The 18,399-nt window shown below is 41.5% G+C and overlaps 1 pseudogene; it reads right to left on the minus strand.

Moving 5' to 3' along the window:
• Positions 1-1,116: 1,116 nt before the first annotated feature.
• Positions 1,117-18,399, minus strand: part of LOC131919102 (ATP synthase membrane subunit K, mitochondrial-like) — a 50,205-nt pseudogene continuing 32,922 nt past the window's right edge.

The following is an 18,399-nucleotide window of genomic DNA, read 5'->3' on the forward strand; positions in this document are numbered from 1 at the left end:
AGCCCTGTGATGACTACAGCTCAGAGAGATGGCTGTCCTCCAGCCTGCAGGGACCCTGAGCCAGGGGTTAGCAACATGGGGTCCAGATTCTTGACCTATAGAAACTGGGATGTTTATACACATATACATACACATTAAATACACATATACATATAAATATACATATACACATATTTTTACATATGTTTATTATAATTTGCTCTAAGACAACACTCATTCTCGCTATAGGTGGCTAAAGATGCCTTAATATTAAATACAGATGTTTAAATAGAAATGAAAAAAATTCACCACCATCTCAGACGCAAGGAACATCTTTGTTTTTGCCAGGTTTTTTTCTTAATTTTTAATTACTTGAGAATTGCATATGATTCATTTTGGTCATATTACTCCCTTACCCCAACTCCTCCTAGATCCACACCCTTTTCCTACCCACTCAACTTGGTTTTCATTTTTTCCATCCATCAATTCTAATTTGTACTGCCCATATGTTCTTGGATATGTGCTACTGTCAACTTACCAGGGGCTTAAAGAAAACTGGTGTTCCCTTTTCCAGCACTAACAACTGCTAACAGCACCTCTGCTATGGGTGGTACTTCATGTCCACCTCCCTTCTATGCTGGAGTTAGGTCTGGACTGGGCTTGCACTGAGGTTATGCATGCTGTCATAACTGCTGTGAATTCATTTGTATAGCTGCCCTGTTGTGTCTGCAGGACATTTTTTTCTCATTGACTGATTCTGGCTCTTACAGTCTTTCCACTCCATCTTCTGCAATGATCCCTGAGCCTTGGGAGGAAGGGATGTGATAAAGATGTCCCATTTAGAGATGAGTATTCTGCAATTTCTTTCCCTGCACCTTGGCCAGTTGTGGGTATTAGTTACCATATTCTGCAAATAGAAGCTTCTCTGCTGAGGATTGAGAGATTCATTAATCTGCTCTGTTCACAATAGCCAGGTAATACAAACAGTCCATGTGTCCATCAGTTGATGAGTAAATAATGAAATTGTGGTATACTCATACAATGGAATATAAATTAGCTCTTTATTCCAGATTCATAATTTATTGTATAAACTGAGTATTATACGATGAGTTGACATCAGCTTCTTCAGGCATGGGACTAACAGATGAGGTCAGACACTTCAAAATCCATTTATATTGCTTTCACAGCTGGAGTTCTTTTAGGCCTTAACTTGAAGTACAAGACCAACAAAGCATTGCCTCCATTTGTGGCCAGTACACAGTTCATGCCACCTGTGAGAGTGTAAGAGTTGAAATGTTTTTCAGTATCAGTGAACTGGAATTGGCCATCACTTTCTGGACCAGCCACGACTTCAGTCTTTACCCAAATCACACTATAATTTAGCTCTTATGAAAAGCAGAATCATAAAATTTGAGGTCAATGAATGGAATTAGAAAAAAAATCATTCTAAGTAAGGCAACCCAAACCCAGAAATATAAGCCTTACATTTTCTCTCATTTGTGGATTCTAGTTTTATATCTCAGGCATGTGTGCTTCAGTTCAGACATCTGAAGAAGCCAGAGGATTTCCAAGATTTCTTAATTTTACATGCAAACAAAGGACCCTTTCCTGTGGCCTTTGCTTTTAGCCCCTCAACTTCCTTCTTCTTCTCTTTGTTTCTGCTTGACAGCCTGGTCTTCTAACTCATCTCTTTGGCACAGCTCAACATGGTACCCCAGGCCTATAGAGATAAAATTGACTAAGGATATGGTAGTAAATGGCATATACACACTTATATAATATGATTTGGAGAGATCCATGTATAAACAAGAGTATATTTATTTGAGTATATTTATTTTATTTTAACTTTCTTTTAAGATAGGCTGGTCCAAGCTCACCTCAAACTCATTCTTTAGCCAAGGCTAGCCTTGAACTCCTGATCCTCCTACTTCCACTTCTCAAGTACCAGGAGTGGGTGTGAGATGCCACACCTGATGACCAGCATTATATTACTAGTAGAGCCGATTATAAATACCAGAAGTTTTATACTTTTGTAATGAATAAGGAGGGAGAATTGACTTGTCTTTACTATCAAGGTTCACTGTCAATAGTGAAGATTATTATGATCATTTTTCTACATGTATCTATTGTATGTTAAGCACATACACACAGTGTAATATAAATAATATTATGTATTATGTCAATAATATGTACAATCTAGAAACAACAAATGAGAGAAAACTTATAACATTTGTCTTTCTGAGACTGGTGTTATTCACTTAATTTGATCATCTCCAATTACATCCATTTTCCTACAAATGACAAAATTCATTGCCTGTAATTTCCAGGTAACTTTCAGAACAGTGACTCACTTATTGGGCACAGTTACAGAAGATGTAATCTGAACAAATACATTTAAACAGAAGTGTGTTACAGTCAAGTGAGAATCAATTAACTTTCCACAATTGATTCCTGACTCCTAGATTTATTGTGTTTGTCAAAGCTATTGACTGAAGCTTGGATCCCTGCTACTTTCATTCCTGAGGTAACTAAAGTTATCAAAATATCGGCTAAATGGCATTAAAGTTTGGGTATATTTGGTCCTGAAATACAGTTTCAAAGTTATAAACTAAGGACCACAGGGGAGTGTGCATGTGGGAGTACGTTCATGCATGTGTGCCCAGGTATGCCTGTACATATGTGTGCACATATACCTGGAGGTCAGAGGACAATCTTCGGTGTCACTCATCAGGTATCTTCCACTGTTTTATTTGAGATGAAGTCTCTCCTTTGTCTTAAATTTCTCCTGCAGGCTAGAGTAGATGGTTAGCAAGCTCCCAGTGACCCACTTGTCTCTGCATCCCATCTTGCCTTCATTGAAATGAAGCACACACGTAGCTTTGTTTGTAGGTTCTGGAGATCAGATATCCTCAGCCCTAGTACTTGTTTCCTAACTTAGCACATAGCCTCCATAGACTGCCAGACTCAGTGCAAGCTCTACCACACTTCCTTGCCCTCAAAGACCATGTTTTGTAAGTCCAGTTATTTTGTTATGGAATGTGCTTATTTTGAGGATTTCCTCTTTGCTCTGTTAAGGGAGAGATCTACATCTTAGGGTTTGGAGGATGGTCAAGCACAAGTCACTTGATACTTGACAGAAGAGACTGACAGCAGTATGTTAGTCCATGTACTTACCAGCCACAAGGACCACAAGAGGATTACTGTCAGAGGCCCTAAAAGGCAGACTCTGCGCTATGACCCTTGATTCTTGTATGGGTGTAGATTGGTTTGTCTGAATATTTCTATTGCTTATTAGGAAATTGAAACCAAATATTCAAGGATAGTTAGGAATCATAACTGGTCCATTTTGTGAGAAGCGTTTAGCTGAAGGATACTTGTATGCAGAAGGAGAGAGTAGGGGGGATAACGGAGGCGAAACCCTCCTGTTTACCACATCCTTGGGAAATGTCCATTCAAGAGGCCCCAGGACTCTCTCTTCAGAGTTATTCTTGAAATGTTAATGTGATAACTAGAGATTGTAACTATAAAAGGCATAAAATTATCTATACACCCTTTACTTGAAGAATGGCCCAATAGTTACAAAAGGATATATATGTTGCTGGAATCCCCTTCTGGTGCGGCAAATCTGCTTGCTTGATTTATGGTTTCACATAAGAACTCCAAAGTCACCAGTTCATAAAGCATATTAAAATGCGTAACTTCCTGGAGCCCAGGTCAATAATTTCTGCACCAAAGGAAGCAATGAAGGACTTGGCTTACCTTAATGTCCCAGGAAACCTCTCTTCTGTCCGTTGTACCCCACTACCCCTCTGACAGTAAGACAGACTAGCTCCCAAAACCAATTAGGAAAGTGAAGACTTAAGAGCAGTATCGCAGAAGACTATCCTTGATATGAAGGGAAGGTATGGTGCATCTCTTTTAGCAAGTCTCCCTTCTTAGTACATCTCATAAGATCAGGGATGAGCTTCAGTACTGCTCCAAGAACGGAGATGTCCTTTACTGGGGTAGAATACACCTTGATTATACGGCCAAGGAAACAGGGACCCAGAGGACTTACATTATTGATAATTGGCAACTTGAAAAAGATTCTGTCCTTCAGGATACTTGACAGCACACTAGGAGGAACACGGTGTTAGTGTTGATGTGTTTTAGTCTGAGTTCTGGTTGTTCTCTACCTGCCAAATTCATTGCAATAAGTAAGTGGTTTTCAATCTCTGAGTCTTGGTTTTCTTTTCTGAATGAAAATTTGGCAAAGTAACATTAAATACATTGCCTATATTCACATACATGCCTATATTTTTACTGTTGTTGAGGTAAAGCTAGAAATGGTAAATGTCTACAGCCAACATAATTGAGTTAGAGCTCCTGCCTGGTATGTGCATGACTTTGATCTCACTATTCACAAGGTTTCTCACTTAGAAGCACCCCTGCCATAAATCAAACCCCTTAGGATGCCCTAGTATCCATGAATTCCCAGATAAAGACACATCACTAGAAAGGTATTGCGGCACTATATTAGAACATGGAAATAGTAATTGTTTCTCTGGTAACATTGACACTCTCTTCCTCATGTCATTGAAGATCACTCACAGAGTGTTATAATGAATACTTATTTGATTTGAATTCTTTTGATTCTAAATGTGTCTAGACCTAGGAAGCAAAGGCAGATGATATGTTGATGAATAGATAGACAGATTGCAATGGATCTGGAATCATTGGAGCTCAAATATCTTTTTACAGCTGCATAACATTTTGCAGTTTGCTTCTAGGGAATTGAAAAAAATCAGTCAGTGAATAATAGTTGTGTGCCTAATGTGCTTACTATGTGTCAGGTACATTTCTAAGTACCAAAGCACTGAAGAAAGACATTCTGCTAACCTCATTCAGTCTCAACCTTAGTGAGCAGGTACAGAGGCTATAAAAATGAGGAAATAAATAGATGATAATGGGGCTGGAGAGGTGGCTCAGTGATTACAAGCACTCACTGCTCTTGCAGAAGACCTGGGTTTAGCTCCCAGAATCTACATAGCAGCTCACAATCCACATGGCAGCTCCAGTTCCAGAAGATCCAATACCTGCCTTCTTCTGGTCTCTATAGGTACTGCACACAAGTGATGCTCAACACATGCAGTCAAAACACTCATACACATAAAATAGAAACTAATTAAATAAAATTTAATTAGAAAGAGATGATAAATGACAAATGATCATTTCTTCAAGACATAGAGAAGGAGGATTGATAGACAATGAGATGTAATTTAATATAAGGTAGCCAAGAAAGGCTTTCTGAGAAGGTGATACTTAAATAAAGATATGAAAAACTGAAGAGATAAGGAGTGGCCCTGAGGAAGAAGCAAACCTCTGATGTCGGCTTTTAGAAAGCAAGGAATTCAGTGTGATTGAGGAACAGGGGCAGAGAGGGGTAACAGAAAAGACCACAAATGAATGGCAAGAACACGCTGTGAGGGCTTGGCAGCATTGTGTGAAGGCCCACAGGCACACTGTGAGGGCTTGGCAGGATTGTGTGAAGACTGTCTCCTGTGCCAAGTGAGATAGGAAGGTCATGACAGAGTGAAATTATCTTTATATATGTTGATAGATCACTCTGATTATGAGGAAGTAAGACAGGAAAAACAGGAATCAAACAGGTATCTACGCAGAAGTGACATGAGATGTCTTCCAGAGAAGACCACTGGTAAATGAGTTTAGACCAGCAGAAAGTCTTTATCAGTCTACCATGTGTTCAGGACTCCAATGCAGTCCCAAGCCTTTCTTGGGGTAGTCTTCTAATTACAAAACAAAACAAAACAAAAACAAAACACATTCTGGATTGATATACCCCAGTTACCAAAAAGAGTTAGACCAAAGTGAAACTATAGAAATGAAAAGGCAATGTTAATATATTAGGGACTATGAGCTTGGATAGATTAGGTCTTTGCCCTCATTTTGACAGGTGGTGCTGCCTATGTGTTGGGTTCCAAGGCCTAAAAAGTACTTCCATCATGGTGTTGTTGGTTGTACTAAGGTCTGTGGGCCTGTTCCAGAAGTTCAGAGAGAAATAATGTTGACTTATCTCATAGTATCAACAAAATGGAGCTAGCCATAAGTTCAATGATTCTGGAAATATTCTGAAGGAAGAACCATTAGGCCATGCTTAGAGAGATGAGGCATTGAGAAAGAAGAGTGGAGCTTTTTGGCTGAAGCCACTAAAAGGGGGATATGGCACCTGTTGGCTATATAAAGGTTAGATCAGTAATAGGCTGGGAGTGAGGATCCTGTCTCCTTTTATGTAAAATCTGTGTGACACTCAAGTAGAACTTTCCAAGAAACGGCTGTCTGGGAGTGTGGCCATCAGGCCGGCCATGTGTTGACAAGAGATTTAAGTTTGAGGACGAGGGCATGAGATCAGAGGATTCCAGAACTCGCTTCAGAATTTAGGGCCCAGCACTGATGCTTGCATTTGTGTGTCTCTCATGATCTCTGGAGATCTTAGGGCTTAGGTCTCTCTCAAAATGCATTCTCTCCTGAATCTCACTCATCTATAGGAGCAGGGACAGGCCCAGATGGGTGGCCTGGGTGGTAAAGAATGATTCCTTGGTAAGATGAAGGAATTCTCCAGGCACCTATGGTAATTCTCTACAGCCCATGTCAAGCTACCATGACTTATGCCCCCTTAACTTCACTCATAGCCAAGGGAAGGACATTTATTTGTTTGAGGTGTGGAAACAGAAGCAGCACATGTCACCCCAGCCCTCTATTCCTCCACTGGGGTGCTTGGGATTGCTTGGAGTCCTGGGTATTTTTCCATTAGTGGATGTGAGAAAAAAAACTCCTCCCTAAGGATGATTCAGCTGCTCTGGTCTCCTGCCAAATTCATGTCCAAGAGGGAGATGAAGGAGGCTCCACTGCGGGTGGGGGTGGGGTAGATGAAGGTGAGCCTGCAGTGGTAGGGTTCTCTGCTCTGAGCTTCCACCTTTATCAATCAGCCGCATCCTAACACCCACATCCTGCAGCAGGTGTGCCCAGACAAGCAGGGCAGAGAAGGGAAGTGTCGCCAGGGTCCGTCTGTGCCTGGGCTCTTGAATGTGACAGAATACTCCAGGTTCATTTCTCAGACTGGCAGGTTCTGTCTGACAGCTCCTGGAAGGAGGTCTTTACAGCCTTTCTTTGCCTGGCTTTCTCCTGAGACCCTGGTAGAGAAAGAGGCTTATAGCAGTAGCCAGTTAACAGTCCTAGGTGAAGAACACTGTTCTGGCGAGGAAAAGGCAGAACATGGTCCTGGATATGTTATTCATCCTGTACAAAGCTGCCTTTACGTGCAACAGAGTTGGAAGTGGGAGCTAGCTAGGACTTTAGAATCAAAACATAGAATGTTTTTTTCTTCTGTTAAATAATTTTTTTGTCTGTGTATGGTATGTGTGTGTGTGTGTGTGTGTGTGTGTGTGTGTGGTGTGTGTGTGTATGTGTGTGTGGTCTGTATGTGGATGCGTGTGTATGGTGTGTGTGTATGGTGTGTGTGTATATGGTGTGTATATGGTGTGTGTATATATGGCGTGTGTGTATGTGTGTGTGTACAGTATTGTGTATGGTGTATGTATATGGTGTGTGTATATGGTGTGTGTGTTTATGTGTGTGTATGTGTGTGTGTATGCATGCACATGTAGATGGCAGATGACAACAGGTGTCTGTCCTTATTTCCCAGCTTGCTTGAGACAGAATCTCTTGCCCAGCACTGTGTGTGCCTTGCTAGCTGGTCTGCACACTTCCTGGGATTTTCCTCTTTGCCTCCCATCTCATTGTAGAATCACTGTGATCACAAGTGTATGCTGCTGTTCCTGCTGTGCATGCTGGGAATTCACACTCAGGTACTCATACTTGTACTGCCCTTACCCACTGATGCATGCTGGGGATTCACACTCAGGTACTCACACTTGTACTGCCTTACCCACTGATGCATGCTGGGGATTCACACTCAGGTACTCACACTTGCACAGCCCTTACCCACTGATGCAGTGCTTCAACCCAGAATGTTTTTCTTCTTTTTCCTAGGAAAGAAAGACCAGTATGTTACCTGCCTAAGGAAATTTGTGTGTTCGTCTTGACATGTATTTCACCATTTTGTCTCAACTCCCCAGGGTACATAACTGCTGCAGAAGCACAGTGGGTCCCTCAGGTTAAGACCACCTGCCTGAAAGCCACAGGAAATGGAGAATCTTCATGGCTATGATTTCCCACTGTCTCTGTCACCTCCAGGGCTCTGAGCCACACTCTTTCAACATTCAGAGTAAAGAATGATTTTTACCCGAAATAGGAACAATGTTTCTGTATTTATAAATCCAAGAAAGGCAGACACATCTGCTCATATTTATACCAGTTCTGTTTCGGCTGCAAAATTACATATGCTATTTTGATGAAACTTTATCTTAATTTCATTACCAGCCTGAGTAATCATGTGATAATTGCCTGATATCCAAGTAACCAGGCAAATGTGATATTTAGCCTTTTTGTTTTGTTTCTTATTTTAGGCTCAGGATTGCAATGTAATATTGTGTTCTTTACCTTTCTAAATTAAAGACAAAATAATATATTTTCAGGCTCTTCTAGAGTTGTACTAGGAGCAAATGATGGTTGATTTTACCTGAAAGAAGTGCTCGTTGATTGTCAGTAATGGGAAATTGACAAGTCCAGGCAGAAGGGCTGGGGTTATAGCTTAGTTCCTGACAAGCCTGAGGTCCTGGGTTCCATTCCAAGCAACACACACACACAGAACAGAAATACATAGAGCATAAACATGCACATACTAAAAAGAAAAAAAAAAGAAAAAAATTCTGTTTCTACTTCCCACCATCACGTCTTGGGATTAAAGGTGTGTGTCACCATGCCTGGTTGTTTCCAGTGTGGCCTTGAACTCACAGAGATCCAGATGGATCTCTGCCTCCAGAATGCTAGGATTTAAAGCATGTGCTACCATTGCCTAAACTCTATGTTTAATATAGTGGCTGTTCTGTTCTCTGACCCCCAGATAAGTTTATTGGGGTGCATAATATATCAACCACAAAATTCCATCACTTGAGATGAGGAAATACACCATAGGAGGGAGAGCTGTGGCTCTTTCACTACACCAGATAGTGTGTTAGCAGCCACTTACCCCTCTAACTAGTTAGCTGCACCACTTTAGGCAAAAGAGCACACAGCTCCTCTGAGCACTATACCTCTTGTTGAGTTGCCAACTGTGTTTCATACAGGTAACTCTCATCTCTCAGCAATTATCATCATTCCAAGAGGGATTGAGCTTCACCTGGACTGCTCCTACTCTTTTGAAGATCACATATAATATGTTTGGTTGGCTTGGGAATATGTATTGGTTGGAACCTTTCCAGTAGATTCTGGTTGCTTGTTTGAGTGTTGTTTTTAGTCTTATGTGTGCTAGATAATGTCAATACCCTTTGTACCTGAATATTCCCTTGCAAACATACATGGAATGTTCAGGTAATCCTCAGTACCCCACTGTCAGTACTCCATGATGCTCTTTCAGTCTCTTTCTCAACAGACTAGGAGGAAGAGACCAGCTTAGGTATCCTGAGGAAGTAAAATAAAAAGGTAGTAGTGTCCAGATACTGGTTTAGTCTCTGGAGGCATGGTCCCTAGATCCCCCTCCAAGAATTAGTGCTGTTAGGACAATATATTCATGCACAAGCTTCCTAGCAGGTGCTTTAACACCTACATAGAGTCAGCTATTTGCAAGCAAAGCATCCGGGTTAGAGAGCTAACCACCAATTACCACTAACCATAATGCCAGCTGATATTCATCAAGCACTTGCTGGGTTGGGTAGCATGCCAAGGCTTTCCTGAATCATCTCACTGCCACGCCGCAATAGCACAATGGGGTAGGTGTTTTCATTATTCCCATTTGATGGAAGAAGAAAGCACACATAAGTAACGTATCTGAGAGTCAAAGAGTAAAGGAATAGTGAGCCAGGGCCCATGTGCATCTGCTCCAAATCCCACATTCACTTGTTGTGCCTTACAAACTCTTGATGCTGCTACCATTGGCGCAAAAGAAATGATCAAGTCCAGAAAGATGGTCCACTAAAATGAAAGAGCTGTGACAGATTTGGTCCAACTCCAGAACACACACAACAGCGGTGCACTGACGGTGCTTTCTCTTTCCGTTTTCTCAGCAGAACACATGGTTCTATTATGTCCTGTTCCTTTTGTTCAGTCCCTCCTCAGCAAGGTCTGAGTGACAGATTCTTAGAAAGCCCCATAATTTCATCATAATGCTTACCTTCCCTTTCATCATCTTACTTTGTTTCCCTCCACAGCTGCTTGTATTCTGAGGAAGAAAATATGACTTTTGCTTCCTTCTATATTTCTGTTTGGGAAGCCTTTGGGATGCTGGGCATGTTGGTCTTGTCTGAAATTCTGCCATTGCTAGGAGGAAATACACAGTCAGAGGAAAGAACAGCAGGTACACTCAGCTTCAATCACTTTTCTTTCCAAAGAGAGAATGGACAGGATATCACCAAAGGCATCAGAATATTTCCATTTGTGTATTTTATAAATATTCTCTGAGTACAAAGAGCATGAGCCTTTGTTTATTAGACCACTATGGAGGAGGAAATCATTGTCAGCTAGAGACACTGACCAGTGTACAGCACTGATAGCTTTGGAGAGTCGGCTACCAGCTCCAGAGGGCACAAATAAACAAAGCCCTAAGCACATCAAAGGGCGAAGAAGCTTTTACCAGGTGGGATGGGGTAGGGAATGCACAAGGCAGAGACATCAGCATGTGTAAGGATCCTTTGGGAGAAGGGCTGAAAGAAAGGGGAGCAGAAAATGAGCTCTGTGGTTTGACTGAAGGAGAAAAATCTGGGGCACAAGAGTTGGGGGCAGAGTATCTCAGTGAGGCGTTTATTGCACCAGTGTGAAGGCCTGAGTTCAAGCCCCAACATCCACATAAAAAATAGTATGGTGCTGTGTGCTTCTAATCCCAAAGCTGGGAAAGCAGAGATAGGAGGATGCCTCAGGCTCACTGGCCACGCACGCGCGCATACACACTCACACACACACACACACGCACACGCACACACACACACTCACACAAACTAGTCCAGGATCAACCACGTAAAGAGATAGTTTTTTTTTGTTTTATTTGTACAATTGAAGGGCATTAATCAAGAGGGTGACTAATGTAGATTAAGACTGTGAAGCATCATGCCAGCAACACTGGCATATGAAACACACTTCTTCTTTTTTTTTTCCTGGTTTGGTTTTTCGATCCAGGGTTTCTCTCTGTGAAAATCCTGGCTGGAAACACATTTCTACAGGAAGAGAATGTCCATGATCTTGGCTTTTGGACAATAGTGACCAAGCCTCAGCCCACTCTGGTTGTGACTTCAGGGACTTTAATTCTCAAGCTCACCCCCACCACATTTGCTTGTGGAAGGATAACCATGATACCGCATTCTTAACAAAGAAGACACAGCGCTTCCGGTTCCCAAGGCTGAGAAATACCACACCACAGATTTATTTCTCTGTTTCTTTCAGTGATCAGATCCTTTGAGAAGCATCTTCTTGTTAGCATCTCTACATTCACATAGCCCTTCTAAAGTACATAAAAACAATTCTGAGTGTGTGAGCATGCATGTGCATGTGTGTGAGTGTGTAAGCATATGTACATGCATGTGTGTGAGTGTGTAAGTAAGCATATGTAGGAGTGTGCATGTGTGTGCAAGTAGAGGAGGCAGAGGGCAGCTCTCAGCGTCGTCCTTGGGGGTTCCACCATCATCTTATTTTGAGTCAGTATCTCCCATTGACCTGGGTCTCACCAAGAAAGTGGGGCTGGCTGGTTTTCAGTTCAGAGGATCTGCCTGCCTCTGTCTTCCCAGTACTTGGATTACAACAGCAAACCATGCCACCATGTCCAGATTTTTCACAAGTGGGTTCACAGGATCAAGCTGGAGACCTTGTGATGGACTTGGGACCTGCTCTGCAGGAGGGATTCCTTGCCTGGTGTGTAATCCAGGTCAAAAGCCCATGGCCGTGGAGGGCATAAGCCCTGGGGTAGACTCTTGATTGCAATTTTGATAAATGGGCATGCTGTCAATCACTTGTAAATATTTATGCTTCTACCCACAGACCTGGGCTACCCTCAGCCTTGATCGGAGCAGTTTATTTTTGCAGTATGCTGCAGTCAACTGGTTAAAATGCTAAGAATAAATGACTATGTTGGCTAGTTTTTTGTTAACTTGACATGGGCTGGAGTCATCTGAGAAGAAGGGCCCTAAATTGAGAAAATGCCCCATCAGATTAGCCTTTGGACAAGCCTGTTGGGCATTTTCTAGATTAATAGCAGGTGTGGGAGGACCCGCCATATTTTAAGTGGTGGGCCTGGGGTGTATAAGAAAGAAAACTGAGCCAGCCATGAAATAGCATTCCTCCATGACCTCTTCTTCAATTCTTGACTTCAGGTCCCTGCCTTAGCCTCCCTCAGTGGACTATGACCTGGGATATAGAAGCCAAATAAAGCATTCCTGCCCGCATTGCTGTTGGTTGTGGTGTTGATCATGGCAATAGAAACCAAATGAAGATAGTGACTGTGCTGCTGGTCAAATCCCGCTTTGCCCACTGCCTCCTACACCCTCATTGCTTGAGTTTGGGGGGACAGTGCAGAAGAGGGGCAGGGAGCATGGAAGAGCCGGAAGGTGGGGAGGAATGCTGTCTTCTGCACGTGGCTATTGTACTCCAGCACTCGCAGCATCTGGGGTGACCTGCATGAGATCAAGCCAGACAAAATTCCTACGAAGACGGGGGTATGATCTCCAGACTGTAGCCCTCACAGAGGAGCTATTGGAAACTGGTAATTGCAGGGGGTGGGATCGCTCTTTTTTGAGGATGTGGCCACTGATAGGATTCCCATGCCCCAGTAGATGGACACAACCCCAAGAATCTATGGGCCGAACCAATTGTACAAAGGCAAGTTATTAAAAAAAAAAAGACATGAAGTTGGGAGGTGATATGTTGAGGAGTTGAAACTTGAGGGAGGAAATGAGAGGTTTATATCACCGAATTTCACTGTATATACATATGAAATTCTTAAGAACAAATAAAAATTTTAAAATATATTAGATTGAAATGTAAATAAACATTGCATATTATCCCATTTCAAGCTTTCATGAGACCATATTATATACTGGCAATGTTAATATGGCTTACATGTTTCCTACATTTCATGATTTTAAACATGTCCTCAGTTTTAAATCTTAGCTTACTTTACTGTAAAGGACAAATGACTTATAACAGTAAGGCAGTTCATAAAATACACTTCCCAAATCTAAAAGATGCTTTTCCTGTAGCAGGGAATGCTTGTCCCTTTCAAAAGAGACCTTCTCCAGTATGCTCTATATGAGTCTATGTACCACCCATTGGATCTGATCTGATGGCCCTGTAACAGAATTCAGAGCAATCACAGCTTCACCTGATGTGTGTGGTCTTTCCCACATAACAATAAAGCTAAAGGCACAGTGTAGCCAAGACACATGGAATGTTATTTTTTTTTTACTATAGTTATAGATCACAAAAATATTTTTAAATTGCTGTGTAGTTCTTAACTACATGGCCTAGACTGTTCCTCCAGCCTCAATTTCCAGAGTACTGGAGTAATAGACATGTTCATACCTAGCTAGAGTATGTTTTTCTTCTTAATAAATAAGTGTTTAAATTTTTTGAGTAGTCTTTCAATAGTTGTGTTAATAGTTGTGTTAATTATAGCATGTGGGATTGTTTTTGGAGGGAAAGTATGAAATACCTATCAAGGATTTGTGAAGTTCTCAGTGGAACTTATTATGATGTAATAAATATCCATTTATTGTATATTTCTGTACATGACCTCACATCCTTGTGACTATCAGGTAAAATACTTAGATACAAATCAGGATATATGTAGAACACTAGCTTCCACCAACCTCAAAGCTGCAGATGTCATGAGATAACATTTGAGGCCTGTAGCACAGGTTTCCTTGCTATGTGGTAACCACCTCCCTGAAGTACTCAGCAATGCATTTCAGATATATTTGACTCATGGTTTACTTCTTTATATTACTACAAAAACTTCATGACATTGTTACCACGTTAGAACATGGGATTTAGGGAAACCTGAATTTGTTATACTGGGCCATGACCACTCTCATTTGGCTCCAGGATAATCTCTTATTCTCTTAAAAGGTTTTATGAATAATTTAAGGCTTCAGGGAAAGTCTGGAACTGCTACAAGTTGAATTGTGGATCAATACATAGAGAGGAGGGCAGACATGAAGGCTTGCTTCTTTCCTACATACACTTGTCAATAGTCAGTGGCAAAATCAGGTTTTGACCACACCAAAATTCCTCAGTTGAGAATAGAATTCAGAAGACAAAGCTCTGAAATCTAGGGAAAAACCCTAGATGTTTCTAATTCTACCCAGTAATTGCCACTTGTTAAGTTGGCTGTGTGCATGTAGAAATAGAAAAGAATGAGTTTCAGTGGAGCTAAACATAGGAGGCAACAGCCAGATCCCATTGTGTTCGGATTCCACATGACTCAACCAATCCCCATAGGTTGACAAGCAGTCTAATTTTAACTCTCCAGTCTTTGTAGCAATAAAAGATTCTCCTAATTAGGCAAGGCTCTTACCTGTCATTCCTCACTCTTGGGAACATCATAAGAAAGTCATTTGCATTTTGAACTCAACATTTTCAGGTTCCAATTCTGTCCCAACCCCTACTTGACTTTCAGGAAATGGTCCAATTGTCTTAGAGAAGGTATAATAAGTAAACCATTGTGAGAACTGAGGCAAAATTCCAGTAAGCAGAGCCTTAGTTCAGTATACAATCAACTGTCATTCACACTGACCAGATTTGCAAAGGGATAAAGAATGATGAAACCTCGCTTAATTACCATTTGTTCTTCATGAGAGTATACATTATTCAGATGAATAAACCATCATGGGGAATCTAAGTCTATAATGTTAAATAATGTTGACTCCAGGCTTTATGAAAATAATGAAAAAGAGGATAAAGTTTGCCCTCTTAGTACCAATGATGTTTCTCCTTTTGTTCAATAGCTCTAGGACGGTCAGTTCTTCATTCATTTGCTGTGCAAAGAGGTACTACGATTTTCATAATTATTTGCTTCAAATCAAATCTTGGGGTATTTGTTAAGGGCCCGCTATGCACAGTGCTTCCCATTAAGCTCTAGTTCTGAAAGCCACAATGGTCACATAGGGATTCACAATTGTATTGCTGGTCAGTTTCTAAGAGAAGTGAAACTGGGAAATGGGAGTCCTTTCTTTGCCCTAAAAAAATGTCTTCTTGATTCTTGAAAGGTCTGCTTTCCAAAAATCAGAAATTGTTTAAAAGCTCCGCATCATCAGCATCTCAAGTTCTAGTTTTGTTCATTGTTGAATTAGATGTTTTATCCCAACATTAGTGACACTTCTCTCCTATTAGCCTCTTCTGAAGCTACACAAATGGGACAGATGAAGGCCAGCACCAACCACCAGGTATAGAGCAAGCTGACCTCAGCAGGGGTTAACTGAGGGAGAAGAGCTTAGAGAAGGCACACAGCAGAGAAACCAGCAGAGACAAGAAGTGGTGGCCCTGGGCAGTCCAAAGAGCTGGGAGAGTTTTTTAAGGAAAGGTGATAAAAGTATGATAGCAACCACAAACACAAACCATGCTGAACCACAGAGAGTTTGCAAAGCTTATCTGGGCGTGATAGTGAATGCCTGTAATTCCCGAACTCTAGAGGTGGAGATAAGGGGATCGGGAATTCAAATCATCCTGGATGAGGTCAAAGCCAACCTTGGCTATATGAAACTATCTCAAGGAGGAAACAAAGGAGCTGGGCTGTGGGTAAGGCCTATGTTTAGACCTTAGCTCTACTATCTCCATGTTCCTGTGAATAACCCTCCCCCATTTTCCTGTAGGCAACCTTGCTATTCTCGCTGAGTCAGTCCCGATAAGCAGAAAGTTTCCAATAGGACAAAGCTGTGGCAGAGCTAGTCAGCAAACCCCAATCACCCTCAGATTTCACAGTTTCACATATCTGAAATTGACCCCCGTTTGGATAATGATGAATGAGGTTAGTATGAGTTCAGTTTACAACTCAATTTCCTCAAGGCAAAAACCTGGAAATAATCCCTACATGACCTCTGACCAACTTCCAACTATCTGTAAAATTGTATCCTCATCTGTCCACCATTCTCTTTCCAGATTCCTGAAGCCATCCTCTTTATGAAATGACCACAGTGATCTTTAGATGATCATTTTACTTTCACTTTTGACTCTACCCATTCTCTACTTAGCAGCCAAAATTAACGTTTAAAAAGGCCCACCAGATCATGACAGCCCCATCCTTAGGTGTCCTCACTCACTTCACTGCTCTTAGATCAGAACCTACAATCCTTGGCATAGCCCACCCAGCCCCTCAGCATCTCATCTGTGTGACTTTTCTGATTCCTCAGTAAGCCATTCTGCATGTCTAGTCTTGTTTGTGCAGTGCAAGAGATGGAATCTAGGCCCTTGTCCACACTGGGCAAGCATAGTTTCACCACTGACCCACAGTCCAGCTGCCATAAAACTTTCAAACAGTCCTACTGAGCTTCTTGTTTGATGAATGAACCAAGACAGCACCATCCTGGGCCACACTCCTTACCCTAGAGTGTGTTATCCCCAAGTTTTCTCACGAGTCCTGTTGAAGCAGTTTCTTCCATGTTCCTTCCAACTCCTGATCACATTTCTAGTCCCTAATTTTGTCCTTTATAGCACATATCACAAATGCCTGAGAGTATGCCAGTCTTCATTCGCTACATGACTCTTGTTTTGTTTAGATGTTTGTCTTGCAGTGCTGGGATAAAACTCAGGGGGCCTTGCACCTAGTAGGCATATTCTTTTCCACTGAATTACAGACCTTGAAATATAATTTCAGACCATAGGTCCCTTTCTTTAATCCTTTATTTTCCAGTGTTAATGTCATTACCGAGGACATACTTCCTTACAAAGTATTGAAGGACTTGTGACTGGAGGAACAGATGACCGCGTAACCCAATGGGATCTGGCTCTTGCTGCCTGTGTTCAGCTCCACTCAAACTCATTCTTTTCTATTTCTCCATGCATACAGCCAGCTTAACAAGCGACAATTACTGGGTAGAATTAGAAACATCTAGGGTTTTCCCCTAGATTTCAAAGCTTTGTCTACTGAACTCTATTCTCAACTAAGGAATTTTGGTGTGGTCAAAAGCTGATTTCGACATTGAATTATTGTTAAGTCTACATAGGAAAAAGGTAAGCCTTCATGTCTGCCTTCCCCTCTATGTATTGATCCACAATCCAACTTGTAGCAGTTCCTGACTTTCTCTGAAGCTTTAAATTGTTATTCAGAGAAAGTAGGCTACTTCCTTGGTCTCTTCCAGTGTCAGCATCAGGAAGGGGACACACTCATGTTAGGGAATGCAGATTTACAGAGTTCAGGGGTTAGAAGAAAACTGACACTCGAGCTAAGATTTAAAATGGGATTCTGACACACAAACAGGGAGGTTTAGAGTAACAAAAAGACAATAGTGGGGCACTTCAGGGCTGGCAAACCCCCAAAGAACAAATATCACATTGGCCAATGTAAGTCCAAAAGGGAAACAGTTGACACACTGACTTCCCATTTTGCAGCCTCACACTTGAGGGTTTTGTACAGATACTAGGGTTGAGAGAGGTTCCTGACTGCCTTTTCAGCTCAGCTGTTGTAATGCCTAACCCACTTCTGCTCTGTTTCCACTAGGAAGCTTCAACAGCTCAGATGTCGTTCAGGATAAGTGGCCTTACACCCTGGCCACACAGCCACAAAACTTGATGGTGAATGGGGATCTGGAGCTTGGTTCCTTAAATTGCCTTGGGGTGTTTGGTGAATGATTTTACTACAGAAACTACATTTCTGTTATTCTCTGGTTTGGGCCAGAAATTTGAATACCCTTCACTAAATATTCTGATAACTCCCTCAGCTTTTAAGTCATGCCTAGGTTATTGTTGGGTGGTGAAGGGTTAAATAATAACAAATAAAAAGATACTTCATTAAAGAGAACAACAATAAAATAAACATGACATTTACAGAACACTGATTATATAATGGTCACATGGCAAAATTTTATATATGTGTGTGTGTGTGTGTGTGTGTGTGTGTACATACATATACTCATTTACTCATCCTCATTACATATAGTCATACTCATTTACTCCTCTGGATAATTCTAGATTATTGTATTTCAGTACATCACTCAAAGTCACATATCTAGGAAGTGGTAGAAGTGAGTTTTGAGTCCACGTTTCAATTCAGGTTCTGGGCTCTGTGCACCTCCCTGCAGTGGGTTAGACTGTGTTTTGCTCCCAAAT

Source organism: Peromyscus eremicus, chromosome 9, assembly GCF_949786415.1.
Source record: "Peromyscus eremicus chromosome 9, PerEre_H2_v1, whole genome shotgun sequence".
In the NCBI taxonomy this organism is placed as follows: Eukaryota; Metazoa; Chordata; class Mammalia; order Rodentia; family Cricetidae; genus Peromyscus; species Peromyscus eremicus.